The sequence below is a fragment of the Podarcis muralis genome, chromosome 7, assembly GCF_964188315.1.
Source record: "Podarcis muralis chromosome 7, rPodMur119.hap1.1, whole genome shotgun sequence".
NCBI lineage: Eukaryota > Metazoa > Chordata > Lepidosauria > Squamata > Lacertidae > Podarcis > Podarcis muralis.
In genome coordinates this window covers 42,759,457-42,787,413 of record NC_135661.1, presented here as the reverse complement: position 1 = coordinate 42,787,413, position 27,957 = coordinate 42,759,457, and the positions used below count along the sequence as shown (strand labels likewise).

Genomic DNA, 27,957 nt, shown 5'->3' with positions numbered 1-27,957 from the left:
GGGCTGGCAGCAGGTCTGTGCCTCTTCCAGGCAGCTCCCTTGTTCTGTGAATTCTCTGTCATTGACCTCTCTTATGGCCCTCTTATTCCCCCATTTTACCCTCACAACAACCCTCTATGGTAAATTCAGGAGATAGTGTCTGGCCCAAGACCACCCAATGAGTGATTCACAGGTAAGATGTGTGATTAGAACTTGGGTCCTTCCCTAACCTAAACTTCCTCAATCGAGAGCCCTCCAGCTGCTTTGGACTATAACTCCCATAAGCGCCAGTCTACATGGCCATATGATTCTGGGGTAATGGGATCTGTCCAAATCTTTTGGGGTGGAAGCACCAGGTTTGAGAAAGTTGCTCTGTAGGCTGATAGTTGTTCAAGTGAGAGCTTCCCTTCTGCCAGCATTCTGGGCTTTCCATTGAGTACTAAGTGGAAGCAAATGGTTTAAGAGGAAATTAAATTTACAGCTCTATTTTTTTTTTCTTCCTTTCTTTTTAAAAAATGCATTTTATTGCTTTGCCTTTGTCATTCCATCAAGGCTAGGAGATAAAGGAATGTTCTGCATTTGTTCCTCATTTAGCGGCCCAGAGGCAAAAAATGAAATAAAAAAGTTTTAAATAAAAAAAAATACCCACCCCACCCCCAGTCACACAATGATGGGGGCATTGCCAAAAACGCAATTCCAAAAAGGACAATGGCTACTCTTTGTTGACTAAGTGCTGTGATTTTCAAACTTTGTAGCTTCAGGGTATGCTTTCCACATTGACTTATCTGCTAACAGATATCTGCGGGTCATGGGCGGGGGCCGGGGGGCCGGGGGAGGATTCTGGGATATGGTCCCAGGGTCATTCTCATACCATGTGAGGAACTAGCCTGGCTTGCAGAGCCTCACAATGCCCATCTGTAGCTATGTTCACACCACTATGATACCACTTTAACTAGTCATGGTTTCCCCCAAGGAATCCTGGGACCTGTAGTTTGTCACAGGTGCTGAAGAGTTGTTAGGAGGCTCCCCTATTCCCCTCATAGAATTACAATTCCTGGAGTGGTTTAACTATCAGTTCTTGTTCCCAGGTAACTCTGGGGATTGTAGGCCAGTGTAGGACTACAGGGCTCCTGACACCTCTCGGCACCCTTAATAGACTGCAGCTCCCAAAATTCTTTGGCTGAAGCCATGGCTGTTTAAAGTGGTAGCATAGTGCTTTGAACGTATAGAGTGAATGTGGCCTGCGACAGGGCTGGGTAGCTTGTGGTCCTCCAGATGTTGCAGCACTCCATCTCCCATCATCATTTCTGACCACTGGCCATGACCACTGGCTGGTGAGAGTTGAATTCTAGCAGCATCCATAGGGCCAGTGCTGGTTCCAGTGCTTTCAAAGAGCTAGCCTCTTTTTTCTGAATCAAGGCTACCCCTTGATTCTAAATGGGGCGCCTATAATAAAGCTACTACCTCAAATTACATTGGAGGCAGGGAGCGAGAATAATTATATACAGAGCACATTTTTTATTCATTTTTAGAAGGGAATCTAAATGTTGCCAAATGATAGATGTCTCCTATTAAAATGTCACAGTATTCATAATGCTTCTTCAAGAAAATAATGATTTTTATTTTTTTATTTTTGCTGGGGTGGGGGTTGATAATGGTAGGAGGCCACAGTGGTAGGAGGCCACCTTGTTTCACTTGCAGACAGCTGGAGGATTCCTACCCCCCCAAAAAAAATCCCTTTGTGGAATAAGCTACTGGATGCACTGCCAGACTCCATGGGAGGTGCTTGTTCACACTGCTGGGGTGCTGTACCCCACTCTAAAGAGCTTCTCTCATTCCTGTAATGCAAGCCAGGTGTGCTTTGTTTCATCTGGTCAGCCTTGGGAGGGTTATGCATGCAGGTTATGGTGCAGAGAATGAACATCTGGTTGTTCTCTGTCATCGGCATCCTGCTGTTCCAGACACAGACAAAGATGAGACCTAAGGGCAAGGGTTAATTTGAGCCAGGACTCACCGGGACTTAGACCCATCACATTTTCCCCATGCGTGCAAAAAGAAGAAGCCCTTAGCCCCAGGATTTGTGAAATGACGCTAAATACATGGGAGTGCCTGAGCATGTGCAAAGTGCATTTTTTAAACACAGAATGAAAACACAGCCATGCATTTGGGATGGTTGATCGTTACCACAGCATCTGTTTTGCATGCAAAAGGTCCCAAGTTCAGTACCCCAGCATCCCCAAGTAGGGCTCAGAAAGAACCCTCTGTCTGCAACCCCAGAGAGCTGCTTCCAGTCGCTGTAGACAGTGCTGAACTAGATGGACTCATGGTCTGGCTCTGTATAAAGCAGCTTCCTACGTGAAAGAGAAGGGCCAGAGTTCAGAGGTAGAACACTTTCTTTACTTTCAAAAGTTCAATTCTAGCATCTCCAGTGAGCCAGTGTGGTGTAGTAGTTAAGAGCGGTAGTCTTGTAATCTGGGGAACCGGGTTCGCGTCTCCGCTCCTCCACATGCAGCTGCTGGGTGACCTTGGGCTAGTCACACTTCTCTGAAATCTCTCAGCCCCACTCACCTCACAGAGTGTTTGTTGTGGGGGAGGAAGGGAAAGGAGATTGTTGGCCGCTTTGAGACTCCTTAGGGTAGTGATAAAGCGGGATATCAAATCCAAACTCCTCCTCCTCCTCCTCCTCCTCCTCCTCCTCCTCCTCCTCCAGGTAGGACTGGTCACCTAGCCCTGATCCAACAGGATTCATCTGGCATAGACCACATTCGCCCCATAAACACTATGATATCACTTCAAACAGTCATGGCTTCCCCCAAAGAATTCTGAGACCTGTAGTTCGTTAAGAGTGCTGCTGAGAGTTGCTCGGAAATGCTTGTTCTCCTCCCAGAGGTATAGTTGCCAGAGTGGTTTAACCATCAGTCCCTCTTTGCAGGGAATTTTAGCTCAGGGAGATGAATGGGGGCCTCCAAACTTCTTCCCAGGGTGCTTTGGGGGAAACCATGACTATCTAAAGTGGTATTGTAGAGCTTCAAATGTATGGTGTGAATATGGCCATATTTAAGCCTGGTGATGGCTTTGGCCTAGATCTAAGAAGGAACAGCATGGTGTTTTCCCCATTGACCTCAGTTGCATCCTACAGCACACTTGGAGGTTCAGATCACCTCCCAGCCCCCTTCTTTGGTGAAGAGGAAGGGGGGGGGTCTTCTGAGTGCATTGTACAGGAGAGCAAGAGAGATGGACTGCCTTACAGAGCAGCTGGGCGTGAACGCCCACCACGTGGGATGAGGAACGCCTCTGTCCCAGCTCCCGTTCCTCCTTCCCAGCTGTGTCAATAGACTCAGAGGAAACAGAGCACTCTGTCTTCTTTTGTTTGGATGGCGGGGCGGTTGGGTTGTGACATTCGCTGGCCAGCAGAGCCACGCGCTGGAGTTGGCCTGGACAGCTGCGTCCTTCGGGGAGTCCTCGAACAATGGAAACCATAGCGGTGCCGTATAAAGGGGGGGGAGGCCCACATATGTTTCATATCTTTACTGCATAGAGAGGCGATGCCGGGACATCAAAAGGAGTGCCAGGGTGCAGGATAAGGGCACCACCCCCTCCTACGCATGCACATGCAAAGCTTTCAAACTAACCACAGGTTGCAGCTGGGTAGGAAGCAGCGGGCAAGGCAAACTTTATAGGGCAGCTGCAACATCGGCTCTCACTGGCCCCTCACCCCCCGCTGGTGCTGTTTCACCCCTCCTGTTGTTGGTTCTGGCCTCAGATGACTCGGGACGGTTGCGGGCTCTATTGCCCCCTCCCACAACCGATGCAGCAAACTGTTTTTGTGTCTATTTAAAGATGGCCATCTTTTTTCTTTTGCTTCCAGGTTGCAGCCATTTGAACTTGTGCATCTAACCCAGAAGCAATATGTTGCATGCTTTGGGTGGTGGGCTTATGCATTAGAATAATAAAATCATAGAACTGTAGAGCTGGAAGGGACAAAGAGGGTCATCTAGTCCAACCCCCTGCAATGCAGGGATATTTTGCTCACTGTGGGGCTCGAATCCGCAACCCTGACATTAAGCGTCTTGTTCTCTACCAACTGAGCTATTAGTTTGTAGGGTGTGCTGGTAACATGGCCAGTCTTAATTTGGTTTTGTGTGAAGTTGTGGGCAGTGCAGGGGGCATCCTACTAAAGTAGATCGAAATAATTTTGCAATCAGAAAATTTAGGGGGGGTGGAGCTATTTTGTTGCTATTATTCTACTCTGTTCTCCAATTTAGAAATTCTGGCAAACTGAAGGTTTGTGATATAGATCTTTTTCAGATAGATAGATAGATGATAGATAGATAGGTAGGAACAATCTCTGGCATTTTGCCTTGTACAAATAAATGAAGAACTGTGACACAGAAGATGGGGGCAGGCTTGGACAGTGTACAGCTTCCCCCAAAGAATCCTGGGAACGGCAGATTATCCCTCACAGGGGGTTGGACACAGCCCTGCTGGATTATGAAATGTAGGCTAGGGCTAGAACCAAGGGCTGGAAAATATAGGGCAGTGGGTTTTAGCTCAACATTAGAAGAAATTTCCTAAAGGCAAGAGTTGTTTGACAGTAGAGCAGATTGCCAAGAAGGGGTGGTTCCTCCTTTTCCAGAGGTGTTTATGCAATGCCTGGCTGGCCACCACTTGGGATACTGGAGTTGCAAGGTTCCTTCACTGCGCCATGGGCTGGATCAGAGGACTTTCATGGTCCCTTCCAACTCCAAAATACTATGATTCTATAATTGGAGGGGAAATCCATTTTCAGGACTGATAAGCAGCATCTTGCACTTAATGCACAAGTTTACAAATCCATGGTTTGAACGGTTTCCTGTGTTTCCAGATCAATAAGTTATTTTTCACTTTTAAACATGGGTTGTTTAGAACATGCAAACATGACCAGGACCATGCATTTTCAATCTTAGCAGATATGTGGGGGGGGGGGGGAAGCAATCTAGGATTGAAAAGCAAACTGCTATTATCACGTCAGTCTCTCCTGCGGAAGCTCTCCATAGCTGTTTGGACATCTCTGTTTGGACACCAGTCTGTTCAGATTTAGCTATAATCTCCAAATCAGCTGGGCATGCAGCACGGCTTCAATCACGAGCCCACTTCCCAAAACATAGCACTATACCATGTACTTCCTCTGCTTTCTAAGTTTGGTGTCTGTAATTGCAGCTGAAGGATCCAGGGAGCATCTGGGCTCTGCTGCTGGCCTTTCAGGGATTAGGGCTTGGCTGGCTAAGTCTCATGCTGAAACCTGGCACTCTGCACCAAGAAAGGGAAAAGGCAAGGGAGAGTGGGGAGAGAAAAAGATGTTGTGTTTTGGGGGCTGTAATTCCCTGCTGAATCTCTTCCAATGAGTCTGCTGTGCACTGCCCAGTCACAGGAACATATCAAAAAGGGAAACCCTAAATGATCGAGGGGATGGAACAACTGCCCTATGAGGAAAAGTTGTAGCCAGGCTTGTGCAGAGTAGAGGACAGCTGGGTACACTTGTCCCAGGCCTTTGAGGACTACACCAGCCAGGGCCCCCTGCCATGCCTTCTAGGATGAAACTGAAAAGAAGCACAGTGGAAGATATAGGACTCCTACCCTGGGCCCCAGACAAGCTCTGCACAGGCCTGGCTGCAGCATTGGGGACTTTTTAGTTTAGAGAAAATATGAGCAAGAAGTGACATGATAGAAGTGTATGAAATTACGCATGGCACAGAGAAAGTGGATGTAGAAAAGCTCCCCCCCATCCCCACCCCATAACACTAGTACTCATGGACATCCAATGAAGCTGAATATTGGAAGATTTAGGACAGATAAAAGAAAGTGCTTCTTCGCGCAGTGCATAGGTAAACTATGGAACACTCTCCCACAGGAGGCAGTGATGGCCACCAGCCTAGGTAGCTTTGAAAGGGCATTGGACAAATTCATGGAGGATGAGGCACCAGGCATGATGTCTGTTCTCTGCCACCATGGTTGGAGGGAGTGATGCTTCTGAATACCAGCTGCTGGAAACCACAGAAGGGGAGGATGCTCTTGAGCTTGAGTCCTGCCTGAGGACTGCCACAGGCATCTGGATGGCCACTGTGAGAACAGGATGCTGGACTAGATGGTCCATTGGCCTGATCTAGCAGGCTCTTATGTGATTATGAAACTGGCCAAAGGACCAAATGGGAAGGCATGAAGGTAGCTAAACAAGGCTGAGTGGGAAGTGTTTGAGCACTGATAGGACTTTCCTCATATCTTCATTGTTTTTTATTGGTGTTGTTGTTAGCCATCTTAGACTCTTTGGGTAAGGCAGGGTATATATCTTTTTAATTAAGCAAAACATTGGGGTGCTTCCATACCTTTGTCAGGTGGGATCCAGTCACATAATGGCACGTTCAGGTTGCAGAAGATTTTGCGCTCTTGTGTGAGAAAGCTGCTTCCTCAAGAAACCGACTTTGCTCTGCTGCAATGTTGTTTTGCCTCCCTGCAAACATGTCAATAAATATCCAATGCTGTTTAACCTCCATCGCCACCCCAAAGAAAAACCAACAGCTTTTGGACAAACAAGTCAAAATGAACACTCAATAGACAGGTCATCTGAAAGTGACTATGCTTGTTCTCATGCGAGTGTGATGGTGCCACAATTAATTTGATTGCCTACAAAAAAGTTTTTGCTGAAGGGGTCTTCATGGCTGTAAGCATGAAAGAAAAATTTGCAGCTGTCAAAAAAAAAGAAAGGGAGGAAAGAAGGAAGGAAGGAAGGAAGGAAGGAAGGAAGGAAGGAAAAAAAAGATTTTGGTGCTATCTCTGCCCTGGTTGCTCTTTGTCAATCTCAATTTAGCAACATGTGGAGAGGAAGATTAAAGGGTGCTGTGTGTTGAGGCTGGAGTCGGAGGAGCAGCAGGTCTCTCCAACTCTATTCCTGCCCCAACAGCTGTTGCTTTGAGCAGCTACTTCCCTTCCTTTTCTCTGGGGAGCAAAAAAGCTTAATTGAATAACTGCCTCTGAGCACTCTTGGCTTGTTGTTCCGGAGACCGTGTGTCCTTTTTATGTTTTCACAGCGGGGTGTGTGTGTGTGTTAGGAATGAGGAAGAAATTTGTTCCCATTTCAGCACAGGCCTTCCTAATTAGCACTTCCTGGACCACAAGCGAGGAGAGCGCTCAGATCCTGTTTGTGGGCTTCCCTTTGGGGCATCTGGTTGGCCAGTGGGACTAGATGGGCCACTGGACTGATGCAGCAGGCTCTTCTTGTAGTGTTATGTTCCCATAGGCATCCAGGTGGCCACTGTGAGAGTAGGGTGCTGGACTAGACAGACCCCACTTTGGCCGGATCCAGCTCCAGAGCTCTTCTGATGTTCTGGCAAATAACAGCAAAGGAGGGGCTCTTGCCTTAATATGGTTGGGCTTCCTATTTAGGCATCTGATAAGCTGCTGCACAAACACACCGCTGGACTAGTTGGGTTCACATTAGCCTAGAACAGCAGCCAGGCTCTTCTGAGAAATATCTCCTCTTAAAAGGCTTCTAGAAGACAAAGGTCTCCTCAGTAGGCTCTGAAAAAGCAGCAGAGATTGCATGTGTCTAATATTCAAGGGGAAGGAATTCCAGAGGGTAGGTGTCACCACAATAAAGGCCCAATTCCTGCATTGTGTGGAATAGGCCTTCTGAAATACTGTGTCTGCAGGAGTACCTCAGCTGCACTGCACAGTTTGACAGGGCATAGAAGGGGTGAGACGATATTTCAGGTATGTTTCAGATGTTGCACATTTGCTTGAGGAAGTTAGAAAGTAAAGAGGAGACTTTATTTCTGCAGAGAGAGATTTTGGACCCTTCCTGTGCTTGTTTTGCTCACTTTGTTTACTTAGGCCACATTCACACCATTGTTGGCATTCGTCTGTCATGAGAGATAGTGGAAGAGTGCGCCATCAGGGTTAAGGTCAAACCATTGGAGAGTTACAGCTCCTGCAGCATGGTGTTCCTTTTCTCTGGACTCTAGTCACCGCTGTGGATATATGACCTGTCTGTCTCCAGGCACTGCGGTTGGCTTCAAGGGATTCCCACATGGTGGGGTTAATGTTGTCAGCATTCATGTCTCATTTGTAAACATCTTTGTAGCACAGAGTTGGTCTGCCAAAAGGCTTGGTACCTGAGGCCAGCTGCCCATTCATACCATACATACTATGATACCAATTTAAACCGTCACATCTTCCTCAAAGAATTCTGGGAGCTGTGGTTTGTTAAGGGTGTTGAGAATGGTTAAGAGACCCCTATATTCCCCTCTTAGAGCTACAGTTCCTAGAGAGGATTAACAATCAATCCCTCTTCACAGGGTTCAATCCCCGGGCTCTCCAGTTCAGCCGAGAGGAAAAGACCTTTTGCCTGGCACCACTGGAGAGCTTCTGCCAGTCAGAGTAGACAATGCTGGGCTAGATGGAACAATGGCCTGACTTGGTATGAGGCAGAAGGTCCCAGATTCAAGGCTCAAACAGTAACAAGTGGGGAAGGCTGCAGACTGGGACCCCAGAGAGCTGCTCTTTATTCAACATACAATCAAAAGTTTGGCTAGAAAGCAGAAGTGGGAGAGTTAACTTTTAATATAAAAAACCACCCCCTCCTTACCTCCCCACACATCATTACGACATCCAGCCTCCTTCCCCCAACTCTGCTTTGCTACTGGAAATTTTGGGCTGTTTTTTTGACAGTGAAGAGGTACTTAGGGGTCGAGGCAGGTTTCCCAGAGACTGCTTTGGTTACGTGTGGGTTTGCCCAGGCAGGAAGCATCAGGAGGAGGAAGCGATGCCCCCTCCCAGCCTGGTGATATTTTTCAGACACAACCCCCCTCCCATTCTTCAGCCTGACAGCTGGCAGGCGATTAACTAATGACATAAACATCTCCTTTGCGGCAGCCTTGGCAGCATGTGGGGAAGTGATTGGTGACGAGGTCTCCATGGCAACTGAAGGAAGCCTGGTCAGTCAGATTCTGCTCCCTGATTGTTGCCAGAATCCTTCCCAATGTGAGCCATATCAATTCTGGTAGCTTTGCAAATTTGCCTTTAAATCTTCATTCGACCAGCCACAGAATTTCAGGACTTGAGTTTTTCTTTGCTGCAAATGAGTTTTTAGAGAGAGGGAATTCTAACCCCATTGTTAGAGTTCAGCTTCAGTTGTGTCACAGACATGAGCCACACTTAAGCATGGAGGAGGGACTTGTTTGCTCTAATTTGCAGTTACGGAACCCAATCGATGAACCGAAACTCAGCTATCCTCTGAAATTTGCACTTCTCCAAATTTTGTGATGCTGTCCTACAGTCAAAAGATGTGCATTGTACTAGGAGAAACAGCTTGCAAAAATGTGTTTTAGTCAGTGAAATGCACGTGTAAATGTGTACAAAATGTTGTCTAAAAAAACACCCAACAACAAGTACTACAAACTGATGTGGAAATGGAGAGAATGAAACTTAGGATTCAAACTGTGAGAAACTGAGAGAAACCTGAAATGGCAGATTCATCCATCCATAGCCACAATGTTGGAAGAAGGGACTTGCGGAAGCTGGCTCTGTCCGCCACCATCCCATCAAGACCCTTCTTGAGGGCTTGCTATTATGTATTGCCAGTGCAGATTGGCAATGCCTGCCACAGCCCTTCTGTCCCATGATTGATTGTCATCTATATAGTGCCATCAATGTGCAGCTTTGTAGCAATGTGCAGCAATGTGTAGCTTTACAGAACCCAAGAAGACAGATCCCTGCCCTGAGGAGCCTGCAAATCTATAAATTTGAGACATGATAGATGACAGGCTACATGCGTGTTCTTGCATGACACAGACATTGTATGGTAAAGGCAAGCGAGCAGCTGTCACTACCTGCAAGCATTTGAATAGGCCTGGACATAGAGATCCTCTTTGGTGAGGCTGGAGTTCTAAAACAAAAGGAGTCAGGGATTCACCCTCTGCCATGAAACCCTTCCTCCAGTGTGGTTGTGGAAGGAAGGAAAGCACTCTGCTCATGCTCAGAAGCATCATTCTTTATACCTCGTATTTTCTAGGATATCAGGTGGGGGGGGTAAAGGTAAAGGTACCCCTGCCCGTACGGGCCAGTCTTGACAGACTCTAGGGTTGTGCGCTCATCTCACTCTATAGGCCGAGAGCCAGTGCTGTCCGCAGACACTTCCGGGTCACGTGGCCAGCGTGACAAGCTGCATCTGGCGAGCCAGCGCAGCACACGGAACGCCGTTTACCTTCCCGCTAGTAAGCGGTCCCTATTTATCTACTTGCACCCGAGGGTGCTTTCGAACTGCTAGGTTGGCAGGCGCTGGGACTGAGCGACGGAAGCGCACCCCGCCACGGGGATTCGAACCGCCGACCTTTCGATCGGCAAGTCCTAGGTGCTGAGGCTTTAACCCACAGCGCCAGGTGGGGGGGGGGGGTAGAGATCCCCAATGACCATTCATTCATTCATTCAATATACCACCTTTTTCTTCAAGGAGCTCAGGGTGGCATACATGGTTCCCCCCTTCTAATTTAACCCCTACACAGGAACTCTGTGAGGTAGGTTATGCTGAGAGGCAGCGCATGGCCTAAAGTCACCCAGTGAGCATCACAGCCAAGTGGGGATTGGAACCCTGGTCTCCCAGCTCCTAAGCCAACATTCTAACCACTACACCACACTGGCACTAATTATATTGCATTCTTTCAGTTACCAGGACTATTGGGCTGCCCATCTGAGTTGGGAGGGATTGGGGAGCCATTTTGAGAGTTGGAGGGGGGATGTGGGAGGGAAATGCAGCACACAAAATCAGAAGCAGCTTGCCATTTGGGGCAGAGCCACTACACTAGCTCCCTGGCAGTGGGTCACTGTTGTTTATGAGCAGGGAGAGGGGCCAGGGAGGCCAGTGTAGTGCAGATGCACCAGCAGAGCCAATCTTCTGCTCCTTTCAGTGTCTTTGCACCATGCCAGTATCCCCTTCCCTGAAAGCAACAGAGACCCACCGGCCGGGAGGTGAGCACCTGGTGAGCCATTTCAGCAGAAAATCCTCCATCCTCAGACCAAAGAAGCAGTTCAGAAATAGAAGTCTTTTACAGAACATGACCCCAGAGGCGTGTGGCCCAGGGTCAGGAATGTGCCATAGTCCTGAGATCACCCTGAGGCCTCACAGAGGGATGTCACCCTGAGCAAAGACAGAACACTCTGGCAACTAGCAGACATGTGGTGCAACCCTAGTTGTGGTCACTTGGAAGCAAATGCCACCCTGTTCAATGGAGCTTATTCCCTGGTAAGCATCTCTGTGTGCACAAGGGTACGTAAGGTTGGGCAGTAAATCTCGTGAAATCATCAGTACTGGGGTGGGGAACCTCAGGCCCAGGGCCTGAATGCGGCTCTCCAGGATTGTCTTTCTGGCCCTCAAAACTCTCCCCAGGCCTCATCCCTTGCTCCTCCCAGGCTGTATCAGGCCAGTGGACCATGGAATCCAGCATCCTGTTGCCGCAGTGGGCAACCACAAGCAAGCAAGATTTGAGCACCAGAGCCCTCTCCCCTCGTGTGGTTTCCGGCAACTGGTATTCAGAAGCATTGCAGCTTCCAACTGGGGAGGCAGAACATAGCCATTGTGGCTAGTAGCCATTAATAGCCCTCTCCTCCATGAATTTGTCTAATCCCTCCAATTGGTGGCCATCACTACCTCCTGTGGGATCAAGCTCCATAGTTTAACATTGTGCTGCACAAAGAAGTACTTTCTCCTATCTGCCCCAAATCTGAATGTTTTTGCCATTTTGGAATGTGTCCTTGCACTCTGAAAATGTATCTTGCTTGCCTGGCTGGAGGAGAGAGAGGGTTGTGTGTGAGTTTGTGTAGAAACAAGCCAAGTGTACAGAAGTCAAAATCTGCATTTGTTGCTTTGCCCACTTTTGCCACTGGCTCTCTGATCTAGAGCTCGAATGTCCAGCTGCAAAGCCCCTACAGGGGAGCAAATGCCCAACCTGTTGCCATTCCAGGTGAGATATGAGGACCCAAGGAGGAGCCACTGGTAGATGCAGTTGGCCGTTTGGCCTTTTGCGAAAGCCGCAAGCAGCAGCCACAACTTGTCAGGAGGGCTTAACTTTAGTGGGAAGATGCAGCAAGGAGGGCAGGAAGAGTCATGACAGTGTGTGAGCATTGCTGCTGACAACCGTCAGGACCTATTTTTCCTTGCAGTTGCTTTAATTCAGCCTTTTAAATCATTTCTAGATTAACCTCTCCTATTCTTCCTCCCTGCCCAGCACTCTCTCTCTCTCTCTCTCTCTCTCTCTCTCTCTCTCTCTCTCTCTCTCACACACACACACACACACACACTATGCTTTTCAAAAGGAGGAATGCAGAAGCTGACCCACACTGCAGCCTCCCGAACAGTGGCCCTTACACAACGCCTGGCGCTCACAGGCCTCCTGCCCTTTATTATCTAACGTCAGGCTTGGCGTGCCGGAATAGAGAGAGTCATCATTGTGCCGAAAATACTTCTTTGGCTTGCGCGGTGGCAGCGCAAGGAAAATATTTTCACAGCCCCCTTTCTCCAGGCCCTCTGAAATATTCCATTTTCATTTTTTGAACCGATGGAAGAAAAATACACAAGGCTGCAAAGGGAGGGGACTTTGATTTGCCGGAGAAAGTAGCCACCCAGCCAAACAGAGGACGGGCTTGTCTGGCTGATGAATATCGGTTTTATTCGATCACCCTCTCTTGCGGACGGGGCCTGTTTTCAGAAACCCCAGGCATCTCCAGCATTTCCCTTCCTCGGGATCTTTGGGTCTGTAGCGTGCCATTGTTGGGAGATAGTGATTTTATGAAAGGCTGGGTCTGTGCTCGCCTGGTCTGCTGCTGGCAGCCGGGGCAGTTTATGAAGTGTGTGTTTACTCGCCGCGAGAAATGTTTTCCTAGACAGATCTACGATTCACACTTTATTTCATTGATGGACAAGGCGAGTGGCTGCGAGAGAAGGGATCCTTTCCCTGGAAGGGGAGGGGAGGAGGAAGGGCTGCTTAATTGCTGTCACATTTTCTGTTGGAGGAATGGTCTGTGTGTGCTTTTTTGTTGTTGCTGTTTGAGTTTTTGTAGGCTTGCAAACCGGCTGGAAGGCACAGAGGTGACTTTTGTGCCATGCGCTCATTGGCTTTGTTTGGATGCCAAGCAAATTGCAGTCTCTAGCCGATTCCTGTCATGCTATGCCCAACGGGCATTGGCCTGCATAGGTTTTCCATGGCCTAATAACCACTAATAAGACTGGGGGGGGGGGTGCTAACTTGGCTACCCATGGCCCCAACTTCCAAGAAGAAGAAGAAGAAGCAGGTTGCTGGAGAGCAGGCTGGTGCTTCTGTTTCAGAGGGGTGTGTATGTGCCCTCCAGAGAAGCCCCCATTGCCCTTGGGCACCTACCCTTCCTGACTCATTTGGAAACTTGAAGCTAGCCACCTGATGTTTGCCCAGTTGCCTTTGCTTTCTGGCTTTCGGTAGTCTCTCTCCATCCCTAGGTTTTTGGATGCAGTTCCGTCATACTTCTGTCCTAAACCCCCTTACATTGTGGCACATCATCTGAAAATGGTCACATTTTGCTGGACCTTCTGCCCTTGATTCTGCTTTGCCTTCAGCTTGGGTCTGCTCACTGCTGGGTTACCCACTGAGGAGCCAAAGCAGGGAACCAGCGAAGCAGGGCCACAAAAAGAGAGTTTGGGTTTTTTTTTAAGAACTAGACATTTGATTTTTTTTTTTTTAAGCATCAAAGTAGTCATTATGGGAAAAATCAAAACTATGTTAGGTTTCCTTACCCTCAATAACCCCCCCACACACACATTTTTCCCTTCTCTTTTTGTTACTTATCCCCTAAATTGGGGAGGGGGGATCTCACTAACAAAGATGGAAATAATATGAGGAAATCAGATGCTGTCTGCGTTGCGCATTTTCAGCATACATGGAACATTTGAGTCATTTCAAAGAACATTATTTTATTTTATTTATTGTTTTTATTTTGAATGATATCCAGGGCATGGGCACCATAATCTTTTCAGTGCTTAGGACCTCTAAAGGTCCGAATCTGGCCCTGGGTCTGCTTTCGCACAAAATATGATCCTGCCCACTTTTCCCTGGCCCTGGACTTGTAAAAACTCTGGAGCTGGTTCCCCTAAACCCACCCATGGCCCCACATTTGCCAGCCCCATTTTTGGCATGTATCCCCCTCCCCTGCACCTTGAAATCATCTCTGTTAACCTCCAGTGTCCTTTTCTGGGATGCTGCTGAAAGGCATCACTGCCTGGTGTTCAGAGTCAGAGTTTGGGGGTTAGGGCTGGATGGCACAGAGCCTGACACTCCATGCTTGTTTTGGACACTGGACTGAGATTCAGCTCAACATAGGCAGGGCTGGTGATTTGAGGGACCACGTAGGAACCATCAAGTTTGCACAACGGACTTGGCAAGGGCTGCAGCATTCATGGCTGAGCCGGCCGTGCAGTATTAATTTTTGGCAGAAGGGGAAAGAGAATTCGACAAACTGCAGAGCTGGAATAGTGTGTGTGCGTGTGTGCATGTGTGAGAGAGTTGCATATAGTGTGCCCTCTTCTCACGCCAGATGATGGTCTGGATATTGTACATAAAAACAGCACAGCAGGAGGAAAAAAACTTTTTTAAGGGGGAAAAGGGGGAAATGTTCTAAAAGGAAAGCATTGCTGGATCACGTCAAAGCACCTGGAAAACAGACAAAGCCTTCAGGTAGTTCTTAACTGTTAAAACGGAACGAGATCGAGATCTGGAGGAGAAATAGACTCCAGACTGGGGAGTCTGCTGTAGCAAAGGCCTGATCACTCACTGACTGATAGCATAATAGCACACACACATACACTCCAAAGCCCAGGCTTTCTAAGAGAGGGGCAAGGAGAGCAGAGCAGGCCGAAGAGGTGGGTTTGCCCTGTGCCAGGCTAATACTATGTTCCTTCCTTCATAAGAGCTACCCTGTTGAATTGAGCTTCCTTCCTTGGCCTGCTAGAAGCCCCCCAAGACCCCACTGATGAAGGCAGCAGCCCTTTCCTGATGCTACCTGCTGGCAAATTGTATGCAGAGATATACTGTTTCTGAACATGGAGGTTCTATTTTGCCATCACAGCTTTCCTCCTCCATGCATTTGCCTGATCCCCTTCTAAGGCCACCTCTAAGAATAGTCAGGGATTCTGGTATGCCAGTGGTGAACTTTTCACCAGCAGTGGACTAAACCAGCGCACCATGCCAACAAGCTATTTATTCATTGGTCACAATCTAATAGACACAACATAAAAGGAAAAAACTGAGTCCAAGGAGGAGGGACAGGAAACGAAGGACTGGAGCAGTGGTTCTCAAAGGGTGTGGTGCACCACATTGTTGTGGCAAGAGAGGATAGCAAGTGTAGCATGAAGATTCAAGGACAATCAATATATTTTGAGAATGATTCATGTTCTTATGTAGTTGCATTGTTTTATACTTTCTGGATGCCTCATGATCATATTATAAAGTAGTTGTGTTCTATGTTATAAATCAGGCACTGCTAGGAGTTGTTTCTTTTTGTTTCCCAAGGTATTTCATATCAATAATAATAAAAAAATCAGTGTGGAGCAAGCAATTTTTTATTCTGAAAGTGTGGCCCAGAGAAAAAAGTTTGAGAACCACTGGAATGGAGAAACTGCTGTTTCAGTGGCAGAAGGATGGTGAGCGAATTCCTCTCCATCCGCACCCTATATAAACTGTGGAACTCACTTCCACAACAGACAGTGACACACGCTTGCATGACTTTAAAAGATTATTCATGGAGGATAAGGCTATCAATGACTACTAATGGTTGTGTTCTCCCTCCACTGTCAGAGGCAGTGTGCTTCTGAATACTAGTTGCTAGGGAAGAGTGTTGTTGTGCTTTTGAGAATAGGATGTTGGACTAGATGGGTCTTTGGTGTTATCCATCAGGCCTCCTTTCCTCGTGCAAAACCCTGTTGGATGTATCCCCCGCCTAAAATGATCACGCAAAGCGAGAGAAGATAGCAAGGTGTGGGGAGAGGATGGAATCCAGAGCATGACTTCATTTCCAGCTCCGTATTGGGCCATGGCCCTCCTGCAAAGAAAACAGTCTTGAATTGCTGGGGATTGTCTTTTTGAGAAGGAGCCAGGGAATCACTGCACAAAGTCCTAGCATTTAGTCCTGCTGATGAGAAGGAAAGATAGCCAAACCAGTTTGTTTATAGCAGGGATACGGTTGGCCAGTGGCCCACCAGATGCTGTTTGACTCCAGTTTCCAGAATCCCTGACCACTGACTGCACTGATGGGAGCTGTAATCTAATAACATCTAGAGGACCACAGGCTGGTTTAGAGCATCAGTACAAGTTGGAATGAAGAAAAGTAAAGATGGACAGATCATTCTGTCCTGGCCCATCCCTCGGGGAAGGAGCTCAGCTCAGTGTGGTGGTGGAGCATCCACTGTAGGTCCCTGGTTCAATCTCCAGGTGGGGCTGGGAGAGATCCCTGCTTCAAATCCTGGATAGCCTCTGCCTGTCAGTGTAGACAATACTGAGCTAGATGCACCAATAATCTGATCCAGTATAACACAGTTTCCAACATTCTCACATTTCTGTTTCCATATCTCTCTTTGATTAGAAACCAAGTAAAAAAGTTGTGTAACTTTTGATTGATTTTTGTCCTGCAGCATACATCTTTGTGTGCATTTGAATTTAAAATACCCATTTTTATTCATATACCCATTTTGCTATGTTTTAAAGGCAAGAGCAGAGGAGTATGAAAACCAAAGGGTAACTCTTCTGATCTGTATTTTAGTCCAGGAATTGTAAATTGGGTCAGTTTGCTTAAGCTTTTGGACCGAACAAAAGCCTTGAATATAGACAAGAACTCCTGCCTCTTGACACCCACTAGGTGTGTTCTGCTTCTCCTCCAAATTCACTGCTCAGCTGATTCTCAGCTGAAACCTCTCAGAAATGTCTAGGCAGAATTTCTCCTGGCTTTGGTCTTTGGGCCACAGCATGCCAGAGACTACCAGTGTGAGGCTCCCGCTGTCAGTCAGATGAAATGAAATGAGATCTAGCCAGCCCAAATGAAACAGCAACCCTGTGGGTTTGCTTTTCTGTTTTTCTCTCAGCTTGGGAATTCTCTCGGTCTGAATGAAGACCTTGGTTCTTCATGAGGAATTCAACAAAGTCCAGCTGGACCTATTGTGAAGGAGTGTGCATGGCTTGTGCTGGTGTCAGTGTGCCCCACCAGCTCTGACTTGATGGGAAGTAAACATGCGTGGGGTAGTTTGAGGCAGCCTCAGCAAAAATATTACGCATGCTCTGTCCTGCCCCCTATCTGCATATAGAGGGGGAAGCACGGCCAGAAGAAGAGGAGGAGGAGGAGGAGGAGGATTAAGCTTCAAACACAGCAGTAGGGAATGACCTAATAAGAAGACCCTGCTGGATGAAGGATGGAGAGACAAAGACAAGAAACTAGGCAACTGTACAAAGGGAAAATGTACATCTGCTGGTTCACCTTCTCTGGCCTCTGTCCCTGACCACTACTCAAAAGGTTGCCGAGAAAGGAATGCGTCTCTCAGGCTGAGAAAGGACCCCCAGCCTTAGGCTAAATATTGTTCATGTCTCTTTTCAGCACTGACATATCGGAGTCCCAAAATAACGCCCAGAAAGTATGGGTTTCACCAGCTCGTTTCACCAGGTGCATTGCTGTCATCTGCTCTGACAGCTGCTTGGTGGCAGGGGGTGGGGTAGATTCTGAAGACCTGCTTGAACATCTTCTGCAATCTAGTTTCTTCCAACCCCATGGGCAGAAGGGCTTCAGTCAGGTGCGGAGGCCATTCAGAGGGGCTGGATCTGCAGGGTCCCTGCCTCTGCACTTCCCCATCACCTGGAGCGCAAATTCCTTTCCGCACACTCTGCTCTTTCATGGAGAGGGTGAAGTGGGGGCACTGGAGCCATAAATCCACCAGCGCCCAGGCAGGCTGGCCTCGCATTCCTTTCAGAAACAGTTGTCATTAAGAGCTTTCCTTCCAGCTGTGACGTGCGCGCTGGCCTCGTGTGGGGCTCTGCTTTCCTTCCTCGCAGAGTTCCTCCGCTCTTGGCGCTGTGCTTGCCTAAACGCAGGAGAAATTAGAAGAAGTAGGAGGATGCTAACTGGAGAAGCGGTTAGAAAGAGAAAATCTGAGGACAAGCCATTGGTGGTTGGGGAGTTATTACGCCTTCCGTCTGGAGATCTGATTTTTCTCCGTGCGCTACAACAGCAAGCTGCCTTATATTGTGTTAGCCCATTGTCCCATTGCTGTTTGCACTGACTGGCAGCTGCTGTCCAGGGCTGAGCTTGAATCGGAGGCCTTTTGCAGGAAAAGCAGACTATCCTTTAACCCAGGAAGCTGCTTTGCCCTGAGACAGACCAGTAGCCCATACAGCTAAGTATTGTTGACACTGGCTGGCAGCAGATCTCCAGGGGTTCTTTTCCAGCCCTGCGTAGTAATGCCAGGGATTGAACCTGGAACCTTCTGCCTGAAAAGCAAGTGCTTTGCCACTGAGCCACAGCCATTTCCATTGTGGGAGGGGGGTTAAAATTACTTACTCCCACTGGAAGGACCTTTGTGGGACCACCCCTACCATTACGCAGAGTAAAGTGGTTGCATCAGATGGAAGGTGCAAACCGGGTGGAGGTGGTGAGTTGCTGAAGGACAGAGAGAGTTGCTGGAGGACAGAAAGATACTCTCCCACTCTCCCCTGTACTGAAGTCAGATTAAACGCCTTTTGTACCATGGGAGGGAGCATCATCTTCCATTGCCTCAGGAAGCAAAACGCCTTGGGCCAGCTGTGTGTGCGCAGCAGAGGCTGTGACTTATTGCTTGTGCATAGTGGCTAACTGCATGGATTGCAGCTTTTGCACGAAAAGAGTGTCTTTGCCATCACCAGCTGTTGCAGGGAACATCCTGTGATGGCGAGGAGACCAGCAAGGACAGGCAGCATCTGCCTGGCAGCTGTTCCATGAATGACAGGCCTGCAAATCCCAGTTGTGTGGTTTTCTAAATCACATTTGCAAAGCACATTTCAGACCACTGAGGCAATGCGAGAGGGGAAGGTGAATACATTCTCCTCTTTCTCCAAATGTCCCTACATGTTTTTGAGACTATGCCTTGGTATTGAAACCACGGAGATCATTGCAACCTCTCTCTCTCTCTCTCTCTCTCTCTCTCTCTCTCTCTCTCTTTCTCTGGGTGTGTGTGAAAATGCATAGAAATATATAGAAAAATACTTTCCACAATTCTCCATAGCGGAAACTTCATTTCAAACTTTGTTTGAGGGGTTCTGATTAGATGATTTGCTAATTGAGTGATTAAAAAGCAGATCAGTGAACTAGGATATCTTTTAACAAGGCTAATCGCATAAATTTTCGAAGTTTGCACTAACCGCAGGAAATTCAATTCAGCTGGCTTTGGCTCCATCTGCTGGAAATGTGTATCAATTGCAACCCTGTTCTTCCCGCCCGCCCTGCCCCCCTCTGCCCAAATTTTCTGGGTCTTCTTTATTATTACCTTCTTATACCACTTTCTCCTTCAAGGAGCTTAAGGTGGTGAATGTGGCTTCCTCCCTTCTCATTTTATCCTCACAACAACCCTATGAGGGAGATGAGAGGATGAAAGAGTGACTGCTTCTGCAGGAACTGCTTATTCAGTTTAAAATGTTTTTTTAAGTCAACTTTTCTTTTGTAGACTAAATTATAATCATTTTAATTGATTTCCGCCTCTCTTATTTTAAGCTGATAACATTTTGAGCTAAATTTCTGGGTCAGAATAATTAATGGGGTAATGAAACCACAATTGAAATGCTCATTAATCGTGCTTTATAGAAACAAGTTCTCAAAGAGAGAAACAACGAAAGCTCACATACAAAATTGGCAAAAATTATAGGAGCATAATTAGGATGGGCGTAGCTTGGGATAGGCGTGGCTCAGTATCAGAGCACCTGCTTGGAGTGCAGAAGGTCTCTGGTTCAATCCTTGGCATCTACAGGTAGAATCACAGAATTGTAGTTGGAAGGGACCCTGAGGGTCATCTAGTCTAACCCCCTGCAATGCAGGAATGAAGGTAGTGTAGAGAAAGACTCCCATCCGAAATCCTGGGAGTTGCTGCCAGTCAGTGCTGGCAGTACTGACCTAGGTGGAAAGGGCAGTAGTATTGAGGTAGCACATCTGCTTTGTGCTGCAGATCTAGTTGGACGCAGCCTACAGATCCAAAGGACTGTTTCATCCTCACAGTGACCCTGTGAGATAGGGTTAGAATGAGGGTGACTGGCCCAAAGCCTACTAGGGCACTTTATGGTGGAGAAGGGACCTTTAAAACAAAACAAACAAACAAAAAACCATTTGTCTTCCTGTATACATAAAAATGTAATGTTGTTGTCATGCTGCTGTTTGTGTGGCTGCTGATTGGCGGCTGTGCCAACTCCAGTGTAATAGCAGAACAGCAGGCAGGCAGGTGGCAGGCCGGCCAGGCAAGCTTTTTAACAGATGCAGGAGAGACTCTTTAGAGAGTGGCTTGCAAACTGCACTCTGAAGCTCCTCCTCCTTTAAACGTGGCTATAGAATGGTTTAATTGGGGGGGGGTTGCTTCAGAGAGCAGTTTGACAGACCTGAAGCACCTACCACCCTCCTTTAAAGGGGGTTGGAGGTTGGGGTGAGCTGTGAGAGGATGAAGGGCTTGGGGTGAGCTGTGAAGGGCAGGGTGGGACGAGGGGTGAGGGAAGTGGCCAGGTATAAAGGGAGGAGCGTTTGGCCAGGTGTGGGGAAAGGGGGCTTGGCAGGTAGATGGGGCTGGCCAGCAGAGCAGGAAGGGATGGCATCCCCTAGTTAAATGTGTAATTCATAACACAAAACACACCTGAAGCAAAATAAAAGAAACCACTAGGGGGGAAATGAACCCACGTGTTTAGCCATTTCCAACAACGATAACTGAAGAGAATATAAAGTATTATTTTATGTCTTATGTGCCAAAGTGGCTTCTAATGGCATCTGGAAAGTATAAAATACAGTGACATAAGCTCAAATAATAGATCCCAGGTGTAGGGACCATGTTATCCTCACAACAACCCTGTGAGGTAGGTTAACCTGAGAGGGATGGTGACTGCCTCAAAGATACAATGTGAATTTCTTGGCTGAGCTTGAACCTCCTTGGTAAAAGAACCAGAGCATATCCTGAGCTGGTCCTGAGCACAGCCCCTCTGGCCCCCTCCCAGCACACTCCTTGCTATTTCCCATCCTTGAACTCCACCTGGAGGTGTCCCCCCCGCAACCCCCCCTAAAGTCCTGTCCCTTTTATCTCCCTTAAATGATCTCAAATATGTGATATGATAAAGACAAGCGCCCATTCAATTTAACTCACCCTAATGCCAGATTCTACTTTTACCAAAGTAATTAAGATAAATGCAGCTGATAATTTAGGAAGCATTCTTAAATGTACCTTTCCTGGGAGCATCTGAGATATACTTTTACCTTAGAAGATTTATCAGCATACTTAGGTAACAGATAATTCCTTAGCGAATGGCAGCATTTAGAAGCAAAACGAGAGATAAATATTTCTTAAATAAATGTCAAAATAACTCAGTCTTTATTACAGTCCCTCAAAGGAGTTGCAGTCAATCCTGCGCCTCTAGACAATTTCTGTACGATATCGAAACCTGCAGCGGTTGGGTGGTGTCATTCGTACCAAATGTAATTGTTTGCACACAGTTCTTTATGGTTTGGGGTTCTGAAATAAATAAAGGAATTAATTTAATGCTGGCAGAAAGTCTTCAAGCCGAGAGCCCTGAAAAATGATCTGTGCGCTACAAACCCTTTCATAATTGCCCTGAGCCAAATGAATTGATCTAAAGTTCAAGACATACCTAACAAGAGAGATGTGTGTTTGCGATTAAAGAGTGGATGACTGTATCGAGGAGGCGAATTAAGCTGCTACTTAATTTATCGTTGAGTCCCACCGTATGTGACACTTATGTGCATATAGCTTCATTTGCTCACATCTATCCCACCTTCCTCCTCCCCACTGTCAAAAAAGTAGATGTGAAGTTCCTAAACATTAGGAAGAACTTTCTGACAGCAAAAGCTGTTTGGCAGCAGAACAGACTTCCTTAAAAGGTGGGGGGCACTCCTTAATTGGAGGTTTTTAGACAGAGCCATCTGCCAGGGATTCTTCAGCTGTGGTTCCAGCACTGCACAAGGTTGGACTAGATCAGGGTTCTGCAACCTGCGGCTCCGGAGCCGCATGTAGCTCTTTTACACCTTTGCCACGGCTCCGGGGTGGATACCAACAAGGGGAGGAGGCGCATTGTGTACCCCGACACTCCCCACTGTGGCGGGCGCTGTACTGGCTGTGACGTCGTATGGGGGCAGTGTGTGCGTTAGTCATGCACCGTCCCGACGTCACCTTCCCACCCACTGTCAGATCGGAGGGCAGCGGCGCGCATGCTTTAAATGTCGCAATGGTTTTGCGGCTCCCAGTTGTTTTTTTCTTCGGAAACGGGTCCAAGTGGCTCTTTTTGTCTTAAAGGTTGCAGACCCCTGGACTAGATGACTGCCACAGACTGGTTGGATGCAGAGGAATAGTTGGGAGAATGAGCTGGGGAACCCCCAAGGGAAGATGGCTCTGAGCCTAGGAATTGGTGGTGGGACAACAATGAGTGGCCAGAGGGAGAAGAGAGAGCAGACTGGGAGGAGAGAAGCTGAAGTGGTAACAGGACTTAGTGAGTGGGGAGAGTCTGTGGCAGAGAGAAGTCCAAAATCAGAGGCAGAAGCTGAAGTAGGAGAGTGGGGGGAGATGAGTCAGTCTGGTAAAGAGGCACAGCTGCCTCTCCCTCCTGCTGTGAGAAGCTCCCTTCCCTCTGTCTACCAGAACCAGGAGCGGCATTAAGTGCGAGGAGCAAAGACTGGCATACATGCTCAGTCTCAAAAGTCACCCATCCTCTGAAATTCCTTCTGTGAATTTTGTGATGCAGTTCTGCAAACCCTTCCTCCGAAAGAGTGAACCAAAATACATATAATATTAGGGGAAAGGATGTATAAAAGTGCATATAAGATACAAAAAATGCAAAAAGTGTTTGGAAAAGATGTATACACTAGTTAAAATCACATACAAAAATGTGTAAATTTGGATAAATGCACACTAAAAAAACCTGACAGATTTTCGTAAAGACTGAATCTGAAATGGACAGTTTTGCCTGTGAAGGACATCCCTCTCTCTGAGCTGGGACAGCCATGGCTGCCCTGATTTCGCTCTAAAGACTTTGGAAGTGGCTCTGGGAATCAATCAGTCTCCGGGTCTCCCTTGCCTATGCTGCGGACAGATGCTCTGAAATGGCAGCCACTGTCAGATTCAAGGGAGAATGGGCAGCCAGCACCTCTGAACTGCCCTGTGGAGTGTGTGCTGAGAAGCCAGCTCAGCTGAATCACTCGGAGCCGGCAGCCGAGCACATCTGTACATTAGTCTCCCGGGAGCACCCATTCCCAGCACGTCCAACAGCACAGCCGGAGGAGAACGCGCCTTTCACGTCCAGCTCTGGCAAGGTGCTTGAATGAGCTTGTGATCTGTGGCGGCCATGGCAGCCAAGCCAAACAAAAATTCCTGACATATTTTTCATTTTGCTTGCAGCCAAGAAATTCATATTTCACGGGAAGTTAAGCCGAGACCCAGCAGTAGCTGAGTGACGGAAGTTTTCCAAGGTATGGCGAGTTGACAAGTGGTGGCTGTGGGAGGGGGAGGGGCTGTTTGACTTTTTAGAGCAAATGTTCTGCATTTCTTTTTTAATCCCCCAGCAGACTGGAATAATCCCCTTGCGCCTCTCACCCATATATTTCTCCTTCTAGGGCTCATCAAAAAATAGAAAACCCCATTCAGGGCCTGTTAAAGGACAGGCTGATTTGAAAACACACACACACACACACACACACACACACACACACCAACAACAACAACAACAATTGAATGTATTTGTGGTGGAATAACCATTTCACAAGTGATTTTTTTTCCACAACCATAGCCAAACTTTTGGTTTCAGAAGCTTCAGTTTAACCTGCCTGGATATAATTTAAATCTTGATGAGCCACTCAAATACTCTTCTGTATACTTGCCATGCACAAAATATAAGGGTTTGCTTCATTATTAACCCTCCCTCCCTCCCTCCCTCCCTTCCCCCCCCCCTCAGGGAAATTGCTTAAAACTAATAAGTTGGTGGAGGAAGTAAAGAGGCACTCAGAGGCAGCTTTGATTTCAGTGGCTACTTTTCTGCTGCGTGGGATCTGTTTTTTCTCTGCTGAAAGGGCACTGAGCACCTTTTCACCTGGATGGCTGAAGCCTCCTCCCATCTCCCTCCTCAGCATGCTGGCTGGGGGCCCCTACTTGAATCTATGGGGAATGTTTTGGAATAATCCATGGGTGTCAGGTTTATCCACCCAGCTACCAGGCTTCTTTTTCAGCTTCCAGAGTGGCAGGTGTCTTTAAGTCTGATGCAGTTGTCAGAGTGGGAAAAGGTTCAGAAAAGGGCAATGTGAAATGATCACGGGGATGGCAACTAGGCAACCGGCGGGCAGGGCCCGAAGAGCCCTATCCCCTCCTGTGGTTTCCAGCAACTGGTATTCAGCATTACATTACAGCCTCTGGCTCTGGAAGCAGAGCAGAGCCACCATGGCTAGCAGCCGGTCGATAGCCCTCTCTTCCATGAATTTGTCCAATCCTCTTTGAAAGCCTTCCAGTTTGTTGGCCATCACTGCCTCCTGTGGGACTAAGTTTCATCGTTTAGCTATGCGCTGTGTGAAGAAGCACTTTCTTCTGTCTGTTGGGTGTCTTCCAACATTCAGCTTCATTGGGTGTCCCAGAGTTCTAGTGTTATGGGAGAGGGAGAAAACGTTTTCTCTATCCACTTTCTGCATGCCATGCATAATTTTATACAGTTCCATCATGTCGCCTCTCACTCGCCTTTTCTCTAAACTCAGAAGTCCCAAATGCTGCAGCCTTCCTTTGTAGAGGAGTCACTCCATCCCCTTAATAATCTGTGTTGCCCTTTTCCAACTCTACAACATCCTTTTTGCGGTGAGGCAGCCAGGAGCATGCATCGTCACTCAGATCCTTCCCTAGGTTGCCATCTTCCCCTGTGTTTCTCTTCCACACACCCTCCCCGTATCCATTCATGGAATCAACTGCTTGAGTTGGAAGCCAAGCATTTATGTCTTCTGGCTGCCTGCAATAATGCAGCCGTCAGCCTAGGCCCCAGCAATGCAAATGTTGCAAGTTTTATTGAATCCCCACGAGAAGGCTTTTTAAAAAAAAATCCTTCCAAAAGGCCTTCTTTATGTGGCTGAGTGAACCCAACTGTGATAATGTAACTAGCTCTGGTTTTGTCGGTTGTTTTATCTTGGCAAGGTACCTTTGCAAATTTCAGCAGCAGTAAACAGGCTTGCCCGTCGTGGCTCCAAACGGCATATAAGTGGCACATTGTTGGCTGGCAGAGAGGGAGAGCAATAGGACCCTCTCAGCTACCTCTATCGGGCTGGGATTTATTTTGCTTAGCCAAGTGTGAAACTGTGGAGAGGTGTTTTTTGTTGTGGTTTTTTTTAAAAAAAGGCTGTCAAGGTTGCATCAGACTCTGTCCTGGTTGATGGACAGGGCTGATAAAATGGGCAGATCAAAGAGGCAGCGGCCAGTGACCTCAGGCAACCCCTTCTGCAACATTTTGGTTCCCAAGCTGGGAGTAGAAGCAGCAGGAAGGAAAGTGGCCGAGGTTAGATCTCTTGGTGGAGTACTTGTCCATCAGCCCAGTTGCCTAGCTGGAGATTTTGACAGCCCCACATATGTCCCCCCCCCCCCAAGCTTCAAAATGAGAGCTGAAAGAAAATTCAACTTTCCAGAGAATACACTTGGAAATAACCAATCTAAGCTGCTTTGGCACCTTTGCTTTACACTTAAAGTTAATGTCAGCTGAGGAATTAGCACCAAATTACTCCTGCTCAAATGCTGAGCCTGTAGTAAGGGCAAATGAAGCAGTTGATGCCCACTGCAAATGTCCGTAGGAAGTTCTCTCACTGAGTTGGACCATTGCTCTATCTAGGTCAGTACTAGCTACACTGATTGGCAGCAGCTCTCTAGGGTTTCAGGCTGGGGACATTCACAGTCCCACCTGAAGATGCCATGGACTGAACCTGGAGCCTTCTGCATGAAAGGCAGATGCTGTACCAGTGAGCTACAGCCTTTCCCCTTCAACTGTGGTACCCTTGCTAAGAGGAAGCATGAAGTACTTTCCAAATAGCTATGGCTTCAAGTTGCATATATTTTACCATCATCACTACATGTGACCTCACAGTGCAATTTTGGCTGCAAAATTTAGCATCCTGAGCATCCTTATTTATTTCTTGTTTTAAGGTGCTAGTCCGTAAAATTGCAAAATTAAGCTGAAAGAGTGTGGGCAGCCCCAACCCACTGACGACCAGAAATCTTACTTGGCAATCTCTTTGGCTTCTGAGATTTCATCGTACAGTGCCTACACATTTTTGAGTGCATCCTCAAGACCCTGCTTTGTGCTATTTCTGGGCCAATCAGGAGACTAAGCCAGAGACTCTCACAATATTGATAACAAAAAATAAATACATTTGAGAGGGGTTACTTATACAGTATCTCAAAAAGCAGGCCTTTTGATGCAGTGGGCAGGACTGCTTCGCTCAGGCAAAACCCCTCAGCTGGCTGCATGAAGTAAATGCACGTGCCTGTGGTCAAATCCATTCCATCCACTCCATGCACTCATATGCCACTTCAACAGTTATGGCACCCCCTAAAGTATCCTGGGAACCATAGCTTGTTACGGGTGCTGAGGGCTCTTACAAGACCCAGAACTAGCTGCCATTCCAAGGATATTTTGGAGGAAAACATGACTCTGGTGTAGGAGCTTTAAGTGCATAGTGTAGATGTGACATAGGAGCACAGGAAGCTGCTGAATCAGGCCATTGGATCCTTACATCTTTTGGTCTACTCCAGAGGTTTTCAACCTTTTTTAGTCCATGGCTCCTTTGACCAACTACATTCTTTCTGTGACAACCTGTGGGGCTCAGGAACCCAGTTATGTCACCCCTTGCCTGCAGAGCTGGCAGCCTCTCGCCTTTTTCAAACACCCTTCCTTGTGGAGTGTTCCCTTAGCCTCCTCTCCTCGGGAGTTCTCTAGGCAGCCACAGCTGCCCCCCTGGTCTCTGAACTGCCCCACCCCCACCCCAAAGAGAGGTGCCTCCTCACAATGCCCTGCAGGTGTCTGAGAAGCTTCCCCTGGCCAGCTCTAGAGTAGCTTGTAGCCAGGGCCACTGCAATAAACAGCCATGCAAGCCAGAGCCAGAGATGCAAGAGGGCATCAGAGGGAGAAGGGACAGAGGCCAATGTTGCCCTTGGCACCCCCAGCCATTGTTCAAGGCACCCCAGAGTAAACCACTGGTCTGCTCTGGCCAGAAGCAGCTCTTTAAGGTCAGAAGGAAGCCTTTCCCATCTCCTCCTGCCTGATGGTTTCAACCAGTGACGCTGGAGATTGAACCTGGGAGCTTTTGCATAAAAAATGTCTGTCGCTATGGGACCCTCCTTTGAGCATCAAACATCCAGGTGGTTGTGGCTTCCCTTGTGTAACTCAGCTGGCTTTTCAATAGCTGCCATCCAACATCTGGAGGTTACTATGTTGGCTAATCCTGGAAAAGAGGATGGTTTTTGGGGAGGCCCCAAATGACCCTGAAATATCTTCCATGTCATCTCAGAAATTGTCTCCCCCCCCCAAAAAAAAAAAGTCAACAGGCAATAAAACATATTATGTGCCCCTCTGAGGCCCCATGTCCAGATATTTGCATTTGGGGGGCCTGCCCATCTTTCCGCACATGGGTGCCCAGTGCCTAAAACTGGCACATGTATTTGAGCCAATCCAACAGTTGTAAAATCACAGACTAAGAGAC

The 27,957-nt window shown here is 47.6% G+C and overlaps 1 protein-coding gene across 3 annotated transcripts in view; it reads left to right on the top strand.

The window, feature by feature from the left end:
• ZNF469 (zinc finger protein 469) overlaps positions 1-27,957 on the top strand; it is a 277,120-nt gene that overhangs the window by 233,299 nt on the left and 15,864 nt on the right. For 2 of the 3 annotated variants that reach the window (XM_077931613.1, XM_028739951.2), the window contains exon 5: positions 23,639-23,709. The exons of the other annotated variant lie outside the window; for it this stretch is intronic. The gene's annotated coding sequence lies outside the window, so the exon portion shown is untranslated. The remainder of the gene's footprint in view (positions 1-23,638; positions 23,710-27,957) is intronic. 3 annotated transcript variants of the gene reach the window in all.